We start from the raw sequence: 17,219 nt of genomic DNA, 5'->3' as shown, positions 1-17,219 counted from the left end.
GTTTGAAAATAAAGTTCGAGAAAAACAAAAGCTGTTTCAGGAGGATAATGGAATTCCAGTGTATCTAAAGGGTGGGATAGCTGATGCCCTCCTGTATAGAGCCACCATGCTTCTTACAGTTGGCGGAACAGTATATGCCATATATCAGATGGCTGTGGCTTCGTTTCCCAAGAAGCAGGATTGACTTCAAATTATCATCCCAGCTCTGGCTTCAGTTTCATTCCGTGCCCTATGGACCAGTAATCTAATCAAAAGAGCTCTTCTTTGGGGATCACTATTGACTTGCACTAACTGTCACCAATAAAGCAGTCTTTACCATGAAAAAAAAATCATTTCTTTCCATTCTGCTTACATATACAAACCATAAAGACTCTTGCCAGTTATTTAACATAAACCAGCATCATGTTTAGGGACAAGCAGTTGGACGAGAATATTTTTCTCAGGTTTTTGATCCATTATTCTAATTTCATCCAATCCTGTAGGGCAACTTGGAGCAAGTCTTTTTAATATTTGAGGAAGAGTCTTAGATATTCTTGGCTTCCTTCCAATTCTTATGGAACTGGGAGGTTTCCCACAATATATTTGGAAGTACCAACTTTATTTTCTTTTTGACTTTTCTGAAGAACACGTTTAAAATTTGTTGTTGGTTTTCGATGCCGTATAATGAATGACAGCTCGGAGTGGCCCTATGAACAACAGAAGGAATCCTTGCCTTGTCCTGTCCACCTCACAAGCTCAGCCATGCTCAAGCGCATTGTTGCAGTTACTGCATTAATCCTTCTCTTTGAAGGCCTTCCTCTCTTTTGTTGACCCTCTACTCTTCCCAATGTATTAAAGTTTGTTGTTGTTGTTATGTGCCGTCGAGTCACTTGCGACTCATAGCGACCCTATGTACAACAGCCCTAAACCCTGCTCTATCCTGTGCCAATCGCACTGCCTCTGACACACCCATCCCGATTACCCTCATAGAGGGTCTTCCCCTCCTGCGCCGTCCCTCCACCCTTCCAAGCATGATGTCCCTCTCCGAGGACCTTTCCCTCCTTGCAACATGTAAGTTTACAATATTAAAGTTTAGGTCCCCAAAAGATCTGCATTGGAGGCTTTGACATAATGAAAATATCTATTCAGATTGCCTGTAGAGCCTGCTGAGCTGAATCTTCCTACATCACCTAGGAAACAGGGCTACTACCCGAAAGGACAGCATTTGATTTTACCTAGGAAACAGATATATCTCAAAATAATTGAGGAGCACCGATGTCAGTTTGAGGACTGACGTGTATGTGATTCAGGCTATGGTGTTTATGATTACTTGCTATCATCTGAGAGCTAGACTATGAATAAAGGATGACAGAAAAAGAATTGATGTCTGTCTATGAGCTGTGATATTGGAGAAGTGCACTGAACATCCCCTGGGTTGCCAAAAGAACAAACAAATATTTCTTGGAGAAGATGCAGCCAGAGTGCTCCTTAGAGGCAAAGATGATAAAACTTCATTTCCCATACTTTAGGCATGTTGCCAGCAGAGGAAACATCGTGCTTGGGGAAGGCAGAGGCTCAGCGACAGAGAGGAAGATGGATTGATACAGTGACTACTTCAATGAGCTCGAGTGTGTCAGAAAGTGTGACGATTAGGACAAATACTGCATGGTGCCATTGTTGTAAAGCATGACTGAGCTTGGGGTTGGGAAGAGACTGAGAAGGATGGGTTCAATAATGTATACTGCATTGAAACAGAAGAGGGAGAAAACTGTTTAAGAGGGAAAATTATTAGGTATTTTTTTTCATGACAGGAGTCCAGAGTGAAGGCTGCATAGTGGAGTGGACCTCAGGGAAGGGATTGTGAAACAATGAAAGAATTTTTTCTTTTACTTTTCAAAGAGGGGAGTGTACTTGGGGAGAGGGTTGGGAGGGGAGAAAAGTGCAGCAATGAAAGAATGGAAACCCAAAGTCTCTATAAATTTTCATTGAAATTAATAATAAATTTTTAAAAATGTGAGGATAACATAGGATAGGACAGGGTCTGATCTGCTCATAGAGTTGCAATGGAAAATACTTGACTCAGTGGCACCTCACAACAACTGGGGGCCTGGGAGTGAGGTCTCAAGAGTGAATTAACTCCTTCACCCTTCAAAATAAGAAGTAGCTTGATGCCCTGAGTCATACAACTGGGTAGGGAAGAGCTGGACCTAGAAGCTAGGAAGGTCATTTCTAGTGATCCAAGCCTTTTTCTACTTCAGTACATATTTACTTAAGACATGTACAGGATTGGATAAAGCTACAGCAGTCAAATACAGCTGATTATTACTCAGTGATCTTACATGCTATACAATTACCTCTGACTAGGACAATTTCCTCAAGCTATCAATGCATAACCTTTCTTTGGGGTTTATGTTTAAGGACACCTTGTTTAATATACTGTACTGATGAATTCCCACTGCATTCACAGCTGATAGCACTACAGCTCACGCTGTAGGAAACTTATCCAACACATTTTGTCTCCAAAAGGGACATCACTGTGTTCTTGCACTTAGGAACACTAGGTAACACTTTGAATTATGTTTGGAGCCATCTTAAGAAATAAAATCATTGGCAAAACTCACAAAAAAATACAAAACAACGTAGCACTGAATAGATCATAAGAAGGACGTGTGTTTACGATAGGAGAGCTGAAACCAGAAGGCAGTGTCACCTTGATCTGCCCAGCTGGGAAGGTGCGAGTCATGTGACTCAAACTTCTTAGCACTGTTAGCCACAAGTTGTCTCAAAGTGGATTATGGGAATACGAGTACATTTTTGGTACTGGTTCATATTCATTTATTTGGGATTTATGAACAGTGAGGATTAACAAAAACAACAACAATACTAATTGACACTAAGGACTTTTCATGTATTGACACAGTAACCTTCACAATAGCCCTGGACTCATAATTTAAGGATGGGGAGATAGGGACACAGAGTTTGGAGTTTGCTCATGCTCATTGAGTTAGCAAATGAATGAATGTAGTCCTTGTAATTTGGATCCAGAATATTCCAAAATGTCAACTCTGCCCACCACTGACGTGCAGTGTAAATGGTATTTAAACAGCGTAGCAACGAATCTGTGGGGAAATCTGGTGGCCTGGTCTGTAGAGAGTTGTGCTGCTAACCCAAAGGTGGCGCCTCTCTGGTAGTTTGAATCTACCAACAGCTGTGAGGGGAAAAGAAGACAATCTCTTCTCTGGAGATTTATAGCCTTTGAGTCTTGTTACAGGGTGAATTACAATTGGACAACAATAAGAACAAGGGAGGGAGGCAAAGAAAAAGAGATGAATCTGTGAAAACGTAGTCAACATCTAACCTGGTTGTGTTGTCATTGCTGCTGTTGTTGTGGTTACGTGCCATAGAGTCACTTGTGACCCTATGCACAGTAGCTCTGAACCCTACTCTATCTTGAGCAAATGTCATTGTCTCTGACAATCCTACCCCTATTACCTCAGTCACTGAGTAAATTCATCTCATTCAGGGTCTTCCTCTCCTCCCTCCAAGCATGATGTCTTTCTACAAGAACTGGTCTTGTCTGGCAACATGCACAAAGTATGTGAGATGGAGCTTCAAAATCCTTGCCTCCAAAGAGCAGCCTGATTTCACCCTGTCCAAGACAAACTTGTTTGTTCTCTTTGCAGTCTCTGGTATATTCAGTACTCTTTTCTAGCACCACATCTCAAAAGCATCGGTTCTTCTTCTGTCATCCTTAGTCATTGTCCAGTTCTCTGATGCATAGCAAGTAGTTGTGAAGAACATGGCTTCAATCAGGTGCATCTTAGTCTCTAGACTGACATCATTGCGCTTCACTACTATGGAGAGGTCCTTGACAACAGATTTTTCTCAATGCAATTTGTTTTTTCATTTCATAGCTGCTGGTAATAAGAATGTTGATTTTGGAGCCAAACAAATAGAAGCTGTTAATAAACTCAATCTCTTTACTTTCTATCATTATTATACCAATTGTCTCAGTAGTGAGAATCTTTGTTTTCTTGATGTTGATGTTGAGCTTTAATTCATATTGAAAGCTACATACAGTCCTTCACCTTCTGCAGCAAATGCCTCAAGTCCTCCTCAGTTTCAGTGAATGAGATGTCATCTACATGTATACCTTAAACTGTAGGGAATAATCTCATATAACACAAGCTTGTTTCCTCAACGTTGGCCAGCCCGCTTTTCAGACCTACTTATGCTCAAGGAGACCTGCTTACACCGGAGTGAGTGTACAACTGAGGAAACACTTCAGGCAGAAGATGGAGTGAGGAATCTGTAGGGAGCTGGAGGCCACATGTTTTCCTCAGGTAGAAAGGCTGTTGCCAAGGAAATGTTGACGCAGTATCACCAGGTCTTCCAGTTTTTCAAGAGAAGCTGGAAATCTGGATTTTAGGTGAGCTCTCTGGACTTTAAAATGTTGGCAGCTGACCATTTTTTTTTTAAATGCAGTCCAGGAAAAACAGTAGGGTCTTGGCACTGTCCGTTTGCCAAATCCCTCTGTAAAATCTTTTAAAATCTTTTAGCTCAGTTGGTCTTAGGTCTATGGAAACAATAGAAAGATACTTCAGAATCGAGATTTATCGCAAAGAGAATCAGTTTACAATAATTTACCCCCCCTCCCCCGCAAAAGTCAAGAACTTATTCTCCTTCTTTTCTTTCTTAGTTGTAAGATTATGGAAAGCTCTTTGCTATGAAATGATAAGAAATGGAGTTACTTGTTGGTTACTTTTTGGGCCAGCTTTTGTCTTATTTCTCAAGGACACTTATGTACCTGTGCCTGAGACGGCCCATGGGACAGCTACTGTAGAGAAGTTTAGATTTGGTTTCAGTGGCTATCAAAGCTTTTGTGGTAAATTATGCATAAACTTTTCTTTTAGCTTTACATGTTTCTTAATTTCTCAAATTCAACTTACTAAAATTGTATCTGAAGATGAATCTGGAGTGCAAACTTAGCTTTCTCTTTCCAACTTATTATTTTGAATAATTAAAATATTTTAGAAAAGTTGCAAGATTAGAACAGTGAATACTCATATATGTTTAGTTATTAACTATCAGATACTGCAGAATAGATTCTAACTCATGGTGAGTCATGTGAGTCGTTTGATGGTACAGTTAATGCTCTCAATAGATAAGTAAAAGGTTGGAAATGCCAGTCCAGCAAGAGGCACATTGGAAGAAAGTCTTGGAAATATACTTCTGAAAAAAGCTATTATTAAAAACTCTGTAGAATAAAATTTTCTGACACACATAAATCATGGTAAGTAATAATATTTTTATCTTGATGCACCAAATGCTGACATTTTAACATGTTAGTTTTCTCCCTTTCTTTGTTATGTTTTCTTCTGAATTATTTGAGAGTTAATTTGAGACATTAGGACATGTTACTCTTAAAATTTAACAGTACCTACCAACAACAATAACCCTTAAATAATTTAGCAAGTATATTATAAAAACAAGACCATTCTACATAAATCCAATATAACTCACAGTCAGGAAATTGAATATTCTACCATGCTATTAAAAATACACAGTAAAAATGCATTTTTCCTAGTGGGACTTGGAATATATTTTATAGATATTTTCCCAAATATTTAAGCAAAGATCATTCCTTATATTTGATTGTCATTTGTAATCTCCTTGAATCTTGGATGATCCCACATTTTCCCCCCTTCCTAGTATAGTTTGAAATGTATAGATCATTTTTCCAAAATGCCCTTAAGTTTGGAATTTTCCCAGCATATATTGGTGGGAGGACATAGGTGATGTCATGTACTCACATGAGGCCAAGTCACTCCATCCCTGGTAATATTGAGGTTCATCATTTGGTTAAGGCAGCATCTCCAGATTTCTCCACAGTAAAGATCTACTTTTAGGCCTTGGTAAATAATATGCAATCTATGGATGTGATTGATGCCTTTGAGCTGTGGTGTTGGAGAAGAACATTGAATATACTATGGACTGCTAGGAGAACAAACAGGTTTGTCCCGGAAAGGTCTGGGGCTTCGTCTGACATACTTTGGACATGTTGCCAGGAGGGACGGGTCCTTGGAGAGGGACATCATGCTTGGGAGGGTGGAGGGACAGGGCAGGAGGGGAAGACCTCTATGAGATGGATTGATTCAGTGACTGGGGTAATCGGGATGGGTGTGTCAGAGGCGGTGCGGTTGGCGCAGGATAGAGCAGGGTTTAGGGCTGTTGTGCATAGGGTCGCTATGAGTCGGAAATGACTCGACGGCACATAACAACAACAACAGCTCCTTGGAGGCAAGGATTCTGAAGCTCCGTCTGACGTAGTTTGGGCATGTTGCAAGGAGGGAGCAGTTCTTGGAGTGGGATATCACGCTTGGGAGGGTAGAAAACCAGTACAGGAGAGGAAGATCCTGATAAGATTGATTCAGTGACTAGGGTGTCGGGACTAAGTGCGTCAGAGACAATAAGGTTGGCTCCGGATAGAGAAGAGTTCAGAGCTGTACATAGGATTGTACATAGGATTGCTATGAGTTGTAAGCAACTTGAGGGCACATAATAACAAATGGATGTGTATATCCTTTTCTTAATAGTCTTTCACCTAATAATGTTCACAGCTATTGTTAAGGCATAGACTGAATCAATTGTTTTTTGGAGGTATAGCAATGATTTTGTCTCTATCATTGTTTTTTTTTTATTTATTAGTTGGCACTCTTATGTAAACAGGAATATTCCAGTTCCTTTTATTCCCTCTTTCTCCATCTCTTTTTTTTTCCTCCTCCCCCCTTTTCTAGCAGTTTTGGTATGAACTAATTTTTATTTGATGTATTATAAATCAGTCCTTTTCGTTATTAATTTTGATGGCTCCAGGTTTGGCCAGTGGGAATCCCTTCAATTTTGTTCTGTGCACTTTTGATACAGGCATACTTCAAACTCAACCTCATTTTGTATTTTGTTTTATTGAACTTCATGGACACTGCTATGCTTGTTTGCTTTGTTTTTATTTATTTTGTTTGTTGTTTCTAATTTGAAGCTTTGTGGAAACCACACACTGAATAAGTCTAATGGTACCGTTTTCCCTATACTATGAGCTCACTTGATGTCACTGTGCCATATTTTGTTAACTCTCACAATAATCTATTTTTTAACAATGTTATTGCATACACAATAGGCTATCAAAACACAAACTGCCATCAAGTCATTCCAAATTAGGGTGATTTTCCATTGGGTTTCAGTGACTATACCTCAATTACCCATGCTCCTTCCGTGGTAGAGGAGATTTGAATAACTGGTAGATTCCAATCATTGACCTTTTAGTTGGTAACCTTACAGAACTCACTATACCATCAAGAATCCTGTAATAGCTCACCATGTAACTTAAATATAACTTTAACAAACAAGCAAGCGTGTAATTCGATTTATTGAAATATTTGCTTTCTGGCAGTAATCTGGAATCTAATCTGCAATATCTCTGAGGGAATGCCTATACTCCTTAGTTTAGACCACTTAATGCAATAAAATGGCTCAAACTCACTTGGCACCTTTCCTGTACCAGCCTGACATCCTGACATCCCTGGTGCAGACCTAGCATCAGAGAAGGCTGGTGCCCTAGTGGCAAGAAGCTGTACTGCAATACTAAAGGCATTCAGTTAGAATCCTAACAGCAGCTCTGTGGGAGAAGGATGGGCAGACTTCCTCATTTGCAATTTATGGCTCAAGAAAAAACCCCAAGGGTCAGCTCTGGGTTGATTCTGACTTGACAGCACAATACAACAGTCTGGATTCAGACATTTTTCTAGAAAGCTGCAATTTAAGCTTCAGGTATCACTTGCTTTTTGAAGGTTGGCTTTGTACGACTTTATTGTTACCCAAGTCCTCCATGAGTTCCTGTTTTTACTAAGTGGAATAAATCTGAAGATTTTTACTTTTACAAAAATGAAGTGAAAGCAAAAGTAGCAGCCTTGGGCGTTTTCTTTGCGTCATATCCTTAAAGAGGCGGCACACATCCTGAGAAGAGGCATCACAGAGCCTCTTCCCAGAAACCACATTCAGGATCATGTCTCCGCGGCTGTGAACCGTGTCTGCGAGCACTGCATTCTAGCGCCATTTTAGGGTCTTTTTTTTTTTTTTTAAATGATTTTGTACTGGATAAGTTTCCCAGTCCATATGCATTGTTTTCCACACTGGATCTTTCCCCTTTCCTTTTTACTTACCTCTCCCTCTACCCATCAAATTATGCAACCCTATGATTAACCACCCCCCTCCCCTCCTTGGATCCTCATACTAGTTCTGCAATAATGGTCTTATACAGTATTGGTCTTTATGAGACTGAGTTAGTTCACTTAGCATTATGTTCTCCCATCCCTTCCATGTTAGGTTGTAATTTACAAAATTATTGCTCCTGCATTTTAGGTTTTTTAATATGCTGTGCTCTGGTTGGTTACATTTGGGGTCTGGTAATGCCTCAAACTTTCCTCTATATAAATTAATGGCAATTTTTTTTTTTCTTTGCTGTATGCCATTTAAGCTTTCTAAAGAGTACATTTCATAAGGAGCACTACTTTCAGATAGCAGGGGAGACCTGTGTCTAGATAGGGTAAAGCTTAATCCAGGCTTTGAAAGGGAAGATTTAAAAAAAATTGCATTGGTACCAAATGGCATGAAATTGTTCAAGACCCTGCTTTAACAAGGTGAAAAGGAACTCTGGCGTTTAGAGTGCCTACAAATTATGTCTTTTGTAGGAAAAGGGCAAGGGACACTTAACTTCCCTAGGTGGGGTTTAATTCTGCTGAATTCTTTTTAGAGAAAGAGTCGCAAAGTGAGCGGGCTTAATTATGGCAGCTGGAGAGGCAGAGCTCCGGAGAGCAAAGCACCGTAGGTGCTTTGCAATGAGTCGTGCTTTATTGGGCTCATTTGAAAAAGGGTAATTTGTTTCTAAATTATTCATCAAGATCCAGAGCAGCTGGTGGCTGGCTGCATGGTGTGTGTTTTATGCAAGTTTCAGTAGCTGCAGACCTCATTATGGCCGGAGCCAGGGATGCTCTGCTGAGGAGCTGGTGACGAAGCTTTGAGAGGCACAGCCAGGTTTGCGGAGAACTGAGAATTAATGAGGCCGCACCTAGTATGCGCCCTTCGCAGTGAGCTGAGAGACACCAGTCCTGCCACCCATTTTCCTTAACGCGCAAGAATTTATTTTAATTTCTAGAGTGCTCCCTTTAAGGCATTAAAAATGGAATGATAAACAGTGGCCTAGTAGCCTTAGGATATGAGAGCACCTTCTAGAATCTGTTTATAACCTTAATTTAGTAATAAATTAAAATGGTGGTGGTAGAGAAAAGTGGTGGGGGTGATGAGTTCAGTGTTTTTTTCTCTGGCACTGACTTTGGGTAAGTCCTCCTCTTTCAGGGATGCTGTTTTTGCTGGAAAATGAGGGAGGGAGGAAAGAGCAGAGATGCTTTCTCTGACTTCCTGTCAGAGGTCATGGCGGCCAACGTAGAAGCTCATTAAATTGGCCAGTGTGAAGCCTAGAAATTGATATTTAAAACTTTTATTATAGTAAAACATTGTTGTTATTGTTATGTACCGTAGAGTCAGAACTGACCCACAGCTGACCATCCTGTGGGTGTTCAGAGGCAGTTAATCGCTGGAAAGGAGATTGATCATCCTTCTCCCACGGAGCAGCTGGTGACCTCGGATATATAACAACAAAATTTGTAATTTTAATAAGTGTACATGTTTAAGGAACTTTTGGGGTCAATTTTAAGTGTACATTTCAGTGACATTGATTAAATTCACAACGCTGTGCAACCATTGCCCTTAGCTCCAAAACTGTTTTATCACCACAATGGGGACCATCTACCCAGTAAGCATTAACTGTCCCACCCTTCTCCAGTCCTTAATAGCTTCTAATCTACTTTGATAGAACAAGCCTGCTCCAGCTAATTCATGTGAGTGGGCGCATGTATTTATCCTTCTGTGTCATTTATTTAACTTAGCAGAATTTTTTCCAAGCTCCATCCATGTTGTAGCACCAGGACTTCATTTCTCTTTATGGGGGAAACACTAGTCCATGGAAAGATAGACTACAGTTGATGTAGGCATTTGTTGGCGGCCACTTGTGCTGTCTACACCCTGGGTTTTTGTGACCAAAGCTGCAATGAACATAGGTATCCACATTTGTTAGAGTCTCTGCTTTTACGTCTTTGGAGACATAGTTAGAAGTGGAATTGCTGGGTCATATGGTAATTCTCAACAAAAACCAGCTCTATCTGTAACAATGGATTTGAGCATATCAGAGATTGTGAGGATGACTCAGGATAGGTCACGGTTTAGATATCTTGTTCATAAGGTGCATTAGGAGACCTAACAACAACAACAACAACAACATAATTTTATGTTTAGGTTTTTGGGAGACTACTGAACTATTTTCTAGAGTGATTGCAGCCATTGTATTTTATAAAATGGCTCTCCGTATTATTTTAACGGAGCCAGGATGAGACCATTAGAATTGAAAAACATGAAAGGACGTGCCTGCTACTTCAGATTTGGACACCAGACAGCCTACATTCAGATCCTGCCCACCTGCTCACAAGCTGTGTAACTTTGCACAAGTTACTTTACCTCTCTGTGCCTCAGTTTTCTCACACCTAACTTATAAGGTGGTTGTTGATGTTGTAAATAGGTTAAAACCCCCAGGGCACTTCAAGCTGTCTCTGACTCAGAGCTTAAACCACAGAAGTGTGATCAATTATTGCTATTCTTTGATCCAGGGATCCCATGTGACTCACTAGCCTACACAGGAGCATGCTTTGGGCAAGTTGGTGTTGCCAGTTTGGATCAATACAAGCTGTCTCTAAGAAATTCTATGCACCCTTTACAACTTCTGGCATCCCTTTGTGAGCAAGAGGGAAATACTATTTTTTTTTCTTTACAAAAGGGAATAGGACAGTATCAAAACCCACTTTAAAGTCACAGAGTTAATTCCAGAATGCTGGTGTGTGTACAGTTTGGTGAAGGGACAGAGAGGAAAGCAAGCAGTGCTGACCTTCCTTAGTCACGGTTTGTGGGTTACACTCCTCCCCTCTAGCAAATTTGCTCTTCACTTTGAGTCATGCACTCCTGCAGACTCCACCAAGAAACAAATTGACATCCACCTTCGTTTGGTCTCAGAAAAATATATTCATGTAATATAAGACCAGGTTGTATCTTCCTGAGGAGTTTGATTTCCAAAATGATAGGATGGAAAAATATGAGTCAAAAGACCCAGAGGTTCCCTGTTCTGTGTATGTCCTGAAATAATCTATCTCTTTGTCCTTAGTGTCTTATCTATCCAGCGGGCACTTTGGCCCATAGATCAGGTCATCCCAAGGCTCTGTGTTTTCTGTTCACTGTCACAATTTTTGATGTACCACTGTATGACTATTATTAAATCTACTGAGTTTACACATTCAAGAAAAATACTTTCCTATTAAACCAAAAGATCCATTATATAATGCATGGGAAGTCCCTGGGTGATGTAAATGGTTTATGCTTGGGTTACTTATAGGTTGGAAGTTCAAACCCACCCAACAGCCCCATGCAGGCAAGGCCTGATCATTTGTTTTCCCTAACAACCACAGCAAATAAAACTCTGTGGAGCAAGTTTACTTGGAAATGTGTGTGTGTGTGTGTGTGTGTGTGTGTGTGTGTGTGTATAGTGTCCGTGGATGTCAGAATTGACTCATCAAGTAATAGATTTGGGCTGTGTGTGTGGTATTTGCTGTTGTGTGTGTGTGTGTGTGTGTGTGTGTGTGTGTGTGCATGCGCGTGCACTCATATGCAGTGTTTGTTGTTGCTGTTAGGTGATGTCAAGTAGATTCTGTGAACAATAGATTATAACCTTGTCCGATTAATTTTAAAAAATTGTTAAAAGATGAATAGTTCCTCCACGTGTCTTCAGTATTAACTCCTGTTTTCTGCTGACACACACATCAATACTGTATAGCGGCTTGCCTGAAAGAAGTCAGCGAAAGAGATGAGGTTTAAACTTATAACTTTATTCAAGTGGAGCTCCCAGCTCCAGGGCGAATTCTCTGTCCTGAAAGGACAACGCAGAGAATTCGCAACCCCCGGGGGACTGGGATGGGGTTTTTACAATGGTGTCTTCAGAAAGAAGGGAGTTGCATTCCATTTCTTAATTTACGGTCCACGGTTGGCTCAGCGAGGTTGGGAGGTCGTTTGTCCACCTTTTCAGCAGCAGGCCAGGCCATCCAGTCTGAAGTCTGCATTCTTGTTTTCCCTCCTGGCCTCCTTGCCCAGGCCTAACAATTACATAATTTCCTAGGTTAGCAGGAGAGCTCCCGACCTCTCTCCCAGCTGTAAAACTCAGTGGAAGAGTTAACTTCCAATGAAATATGGTCACAGTAAGTAGTAAGCAAAAGAGCCAAGGCGTCCAGTTCCTGATACTGTTTGCTCTTATGGTCAGAACTGGGTGTTTTAAGTGAGTGTAACACCTTTATACCAAAGTTGGTGGTTGTTGTAAGTGACAAGAGACGTGATGGGGCTACTATATTACCTACTCCCTTCCTTTAAACAGATTCTGCCTTAGGCCAAAGAGAGCTGTCTATCCCTGTATTAGGGTGGAGGAAAGCTTGTTGTTTTAGGTTTCAGTCACCAGGAGGATGTCAAGTCAATTGTTTGCTCCAGCGGAGGAAGACAAGGATGAGTGTATCTGCGTGGGTTGTCTTAGGACTTTTAAAATACAATGCTTATCAAATACTGAAGCCGGCCTTAATGTTTGACCCCTGTTGGCTCTCTGGCTATGAAAACTTTTAATACTTGCAAACCTCAGTTTGTGAAAGAGTTCGTCACACTGAGTTGAGGAAGTCCACAGCAATCAGCAATGAGTGAGTTATATTTTAAAGTGTTCTCAGCACTTTCTCTTATTTGAGCAGCCTAGAGGCAAGAGTTGTTACTGATTAGCGAGGGGGAGGCCAAAGGTAAGTCACTAAGTCAATGGCGGTTAGAAGATTTGACTGGTTTCAGGGACATAAATAAAGCCCTCAGCTCCTTTAGTCATAAAGATTCCCCTCAAGGGGTCGCTTTTCAGATCTGGGTGAGGAATGCAGTTCTGGCCTTAATACTTCTGTTATCACGTCTACAGCAGGGAGATATGGAAGCATCTGTGATGTGGGGAATTTATTGGGTCATGTTCTGTCTGCACATCAGGAATCCTTGAAGTCTGAGTTAGTGACATCTGCATGAGAGTCTCCTGGGAGTGCCATTCCAGCAGATCCTTAGTGGATCTGCTCTACGGTGCAAAGGGACAAGCAGTATTACTCTCAATGGGAAGTGACTGTCTTGCCTGAGAGCTCCAGTCTAGGGCTAAGAATCAAGTGACATAGAAGGAATGATTGTGTTCTTTCTGCTCTTCATGCTTCTTTTGGGAAAAAAATTTCTTGTCTCTATCTCCTCCATCCCATCTCAGAAAGAAGTGGTGGGTGGCCTGGAGATGTATGGCACTGGAAAAGTAGTTTTAGCTTTTCTATAATCCTATAGTTCAACTCTGGACAACATAACATAAGAAAAAAAGATGAGTCTTGGTCCTGGTTCAGGTATAGTTGACTGCCTGACACATTATCTCCATGTAGGGTTACAAGAGAATTCATATCTACACCCATCTATCCTTCTATCCATCCAGTCATCTATCTGTTCACTATTCCACCCATCCATCCTTTCACGCAGTCATCCTTCCACTCATCCACTCATGAATCCATGGTGCCTCCTGTATGCCAGGGTCTTGGGGAACAAGAAAATATAGTCTCTTACAAAATAAGTCTAGACTAGACATTTGCGTATATGTAAGGAATAGAAAGTTATTTTATAGACTTGAGATGTTAATGAGTATAAAATGCTAAAAAAATAAACCATCAAAATTATTTTTATGTACCTTAGTGCCTTGGGAGAAAAGTACTGAATATCCATCCCATGGATGTCAAAAGGACAAACAGACATGTCTTGAAAAAAGTACAGCCCGAATTCTTCTTGAAGGCAAAAATGACAAACCTGCATCTCACATAGTCTGGGCGTGTTACTAGGAGAGGCTATTCCATGGAGAGGGACACCGTGTGTGGAAAGGTGGAGGAAGAGAAGAAGACCTTCCACTAGATGAAATAGTACAGAGACTGCTACAATGGACTTGAGTATGTAAGAAATTGTGAGTATGGCACAGGATAGGACAGGGTTCATATCTGTTGTTCTTAGGTTTACTATGCATCATACTTGAGTTGATAGCATCTAATAATAAAAACCCAATAATGCCTTAGAAAGTTTTTTTAAAAAAATATTGCAAGTAATGCAGAACATCTTTGTATTAAAGGCAGAGAACAACAGGGAAGAAGGATCAATAGTTAGTTGGAAAACATGGAGTTGGTGACAGAAATGAAGCTGGAGATAGAATGATAGATTTTGCACAATCAATGATTTATTCATTGCAAATACATTTTATAAGAAACATGAATGCAGGCTGTATACATGGATTTCACCTGATGGTATGAATCAGCTTGGATGATAAGAATCAAATTGATTACATCTGTGGTAAGAACCACTGGAGAAGCTCAATATCAGCTGTGAAAACTCGGCCAGGTGCTGATTGTGGAACAGACCACCAACTACTCAGATGGAAGTTCAAGCTGAAGCTAAGGAAAATTAAATCAAATCCATGGGAACCAAAATCTTGAGTATATCTCACTCAAATTTCAAAACCATCTCAGGAACAGGTTTGAGGCCTTGAACACCAAAGAGCGAAGACCAGATGAGCTATGGGAGGATATAAAAAATGTCATCCAGGAAGAATGCAAAAGGTCATTACAAAAACAGAAGAGGACGAAAGACCAAGATAGATGTCAAGAGTGCTGAGAAGCTAAAGCAAAGGGAAGAAATTAAGGAGGTGAACAGAAGATTTATAATATTATTATAATGAAATGTGCTAAGAGCTGAAGTCAGAACATCAAAGGGACCTAACTCAGCAATTCTTAAGCTTAGGAAGCTGAGGAACAAATTCAAGCCTCGAATTGCAATACTTAAGGATATTAAATGATCCAGGAAGTATTAAAAGAAGATGCAAAGAGTATACAGAATCATTGTATGTGAAGGAATTTGTGGACACAGAAGAATTCCATGAAACCAATTATGAGCAAGAGCCTGTAGTGATGAAGAAGTTCAAGCTGCTTTTGAAGAATTGGAAAAAAAAAAACAAAGCCCCAGGAATTGTTGGTATACCAATTGACATATTTAAATAAGCAGATGCTGCCCTGTATGTGCTCACCAAGTTGTGCCAAGAAATCTGGAGGACAACCACCTGGACAACTCACTGGAAGAGATCTACATTTGTTTCCATCCCAAAGAAAGGTGATTTGATAGAGTGCAGAAATTATCGAACAGTATCATTATATCACATGCAAGCAAGATTCTGTTGAAGATTATCCAAAAATGACTGGAATAGAACATTAACAGAGAACTTCCAGAAGTGTAGGCTGGATTTAGAAGAGGCCCTGGTATTAGGGATATTGTAGCTAATGTTAGATGGATCTTGGCTGAAAGCAGGGAGTACCAGAAGAATGTCTATCTGTGTTTCATTGACTATGCAAAGACTTTTGACTGTGTGGATCACAACAAACTGTGGCTAACTCTGAGAAGAATGGGAGTCCCAGAACACTTTATGTAAAACCTATACTTGGACCAGGAGGCAGTTGTCAGAACAGAGCAAGGAAGCACTGCATGGCTCAAAGTTGGGAAGGGCGTACGCCAGGGATGTGTCCTGTCTCCATACCTTTTCAATCTATATGCAGAACAGATTATCCTGGAGGCTGAGCTCTCTGAGGAAAAATGTGGCATCAGGATTGGAGGAAGATATCAACAATCTGCCTTATACAGATGACACAACCCTGCTTGCTGAAACTGAGGAGGACCTGAAGTACTTGCTGCAGAAGGTCAAGGACTGCAGCCTTCAGTATGGATTGAAGCTCACCATCAAGAAAACAAAGATTCTTACCACTGGATAAATTGGCAGCATCGTGAAACATGGAGATTGAGATTCTTAACAACTTTAGTCTGCTTGGCTCCCCAGTCAACCAGGAAATTAAAACCATATTACATTGGGAATATCTGCTGTCAGAGACCTCTCCAAAGTACTAAAGAGCAACAATGTCAGTCTGGAGAGGTCATAGTCTTTGCAATCACATGCTAGACATCAGAGAGCTGGAGAATGACTAAGGGTGATAGAAGGAGAATTGATGCCTTTGGGCTGTGGTGTAGGAGGAGAGTGTTGAATATACCATGGACTCCTAGGAGAACAAACAGGTTCTTCCTGGATAGGGTGAAACCAGGCTACTCCTTGGAGGTAAAGATTCTGAAACTTTGTCTGACATACTTTGGACATGTTGCAAGGAAGGACCAGCCATTAAAGAGGGACATCATGCTTGGGAGGGTGGAGGGATAGCCCAGGAGAGGAAGACCCTTGATGAAATGAATTGTTTCAGTGACTGGCGTAATAAGGGTAGGTGTGTTGGAGACAGTGAGATTGGCACAGAATAGAGCAGGGTTTAGGACTGTTGTACTTAGGGTCACTATGAGTTGCAGGCAACTCCATGGCACATAGCAACAACAACAATAACAACAACAACAACAACAGCAACATATAGTTTGTCAAAGCACAGTGTTCTCTACATTTTATGACTTCCTTTTAGATGATGTTCTTTTTATCTGCCGGTCAAACAGTAACTGACTAATAGCTGAAGCTCCAGAGCGTTTTCAGAGGCAGTAAATTTCATGGGCAGAGATTTCCTATCTTTCACCTGTGTCCTTTTAGATAAGTCAGTTACTTATTCTGTAGTTGGGCTTGCCCATTAGTCAGCGTCCAAGTGGTTGCTGACTTTAGACATGAGAGCATTAATGATAACCTCTAACCATTCCTGTAACTTATTCTGAGCTTTAAAAGTTGATGCAGGGTATCATACCAACAACTGAAGTGCTGATTTTTAAGGGAAACTAAAGATTATTCAAGAGATGCTTCTCAGCTCTAAATTCTAATCTCAAAGTACTAGATGGTCATTAATTTAAATGCAAACCCCATCTTCCTTTGTAGGAAAGATATTGTTTTAATATTTCCCAATGACTGTTGTTGTTAAGTATGATCAAGTTAAGCATGTTGTTGTCATGTGTCATTGAGTCGCCTGTGACTCATAGTGATCCTATGTATA

General features: G+C 40.6%; 1 protein-coding gene across 1 annotated transcript in view; it reads left to right on the top strand.

Annotated features, from left to right (window-relative positions):
• IGSF5 (immunoglobulin superfamily, member 5) overlaps positions 1 to 17,219 on the top strand; it is a 43,038-nt gene that overhangs the window by 16,029 nt on the left and 9,790 nt on the right. The gene's annotated exons all lie outside the window — the stretch shown is intronic.

This window comes from Elephantulus edwardii, unplaced genomic scaffold (genome assembly GCF_000299155.1).
Source record: "Elephantulus edwardii isolate Elephantulus edwardi_28Jun2011 unplaced genomic scaffold, EleEdw1.0 scaffold00051, whole genome shotgun sequence".
Classification (NCBI taxonomy): Eukaryota; Metazoa; Chordata; class Mammalia; order Macroscelidea; family Macroscelididae; genus Elephantulus; species Elephantulus edwardii.
The sequence above is the reverse complement of the archived record's forward strand: the minus strand, read 5'-3'. Positions and strand labels throughout refer to the sequence as shown.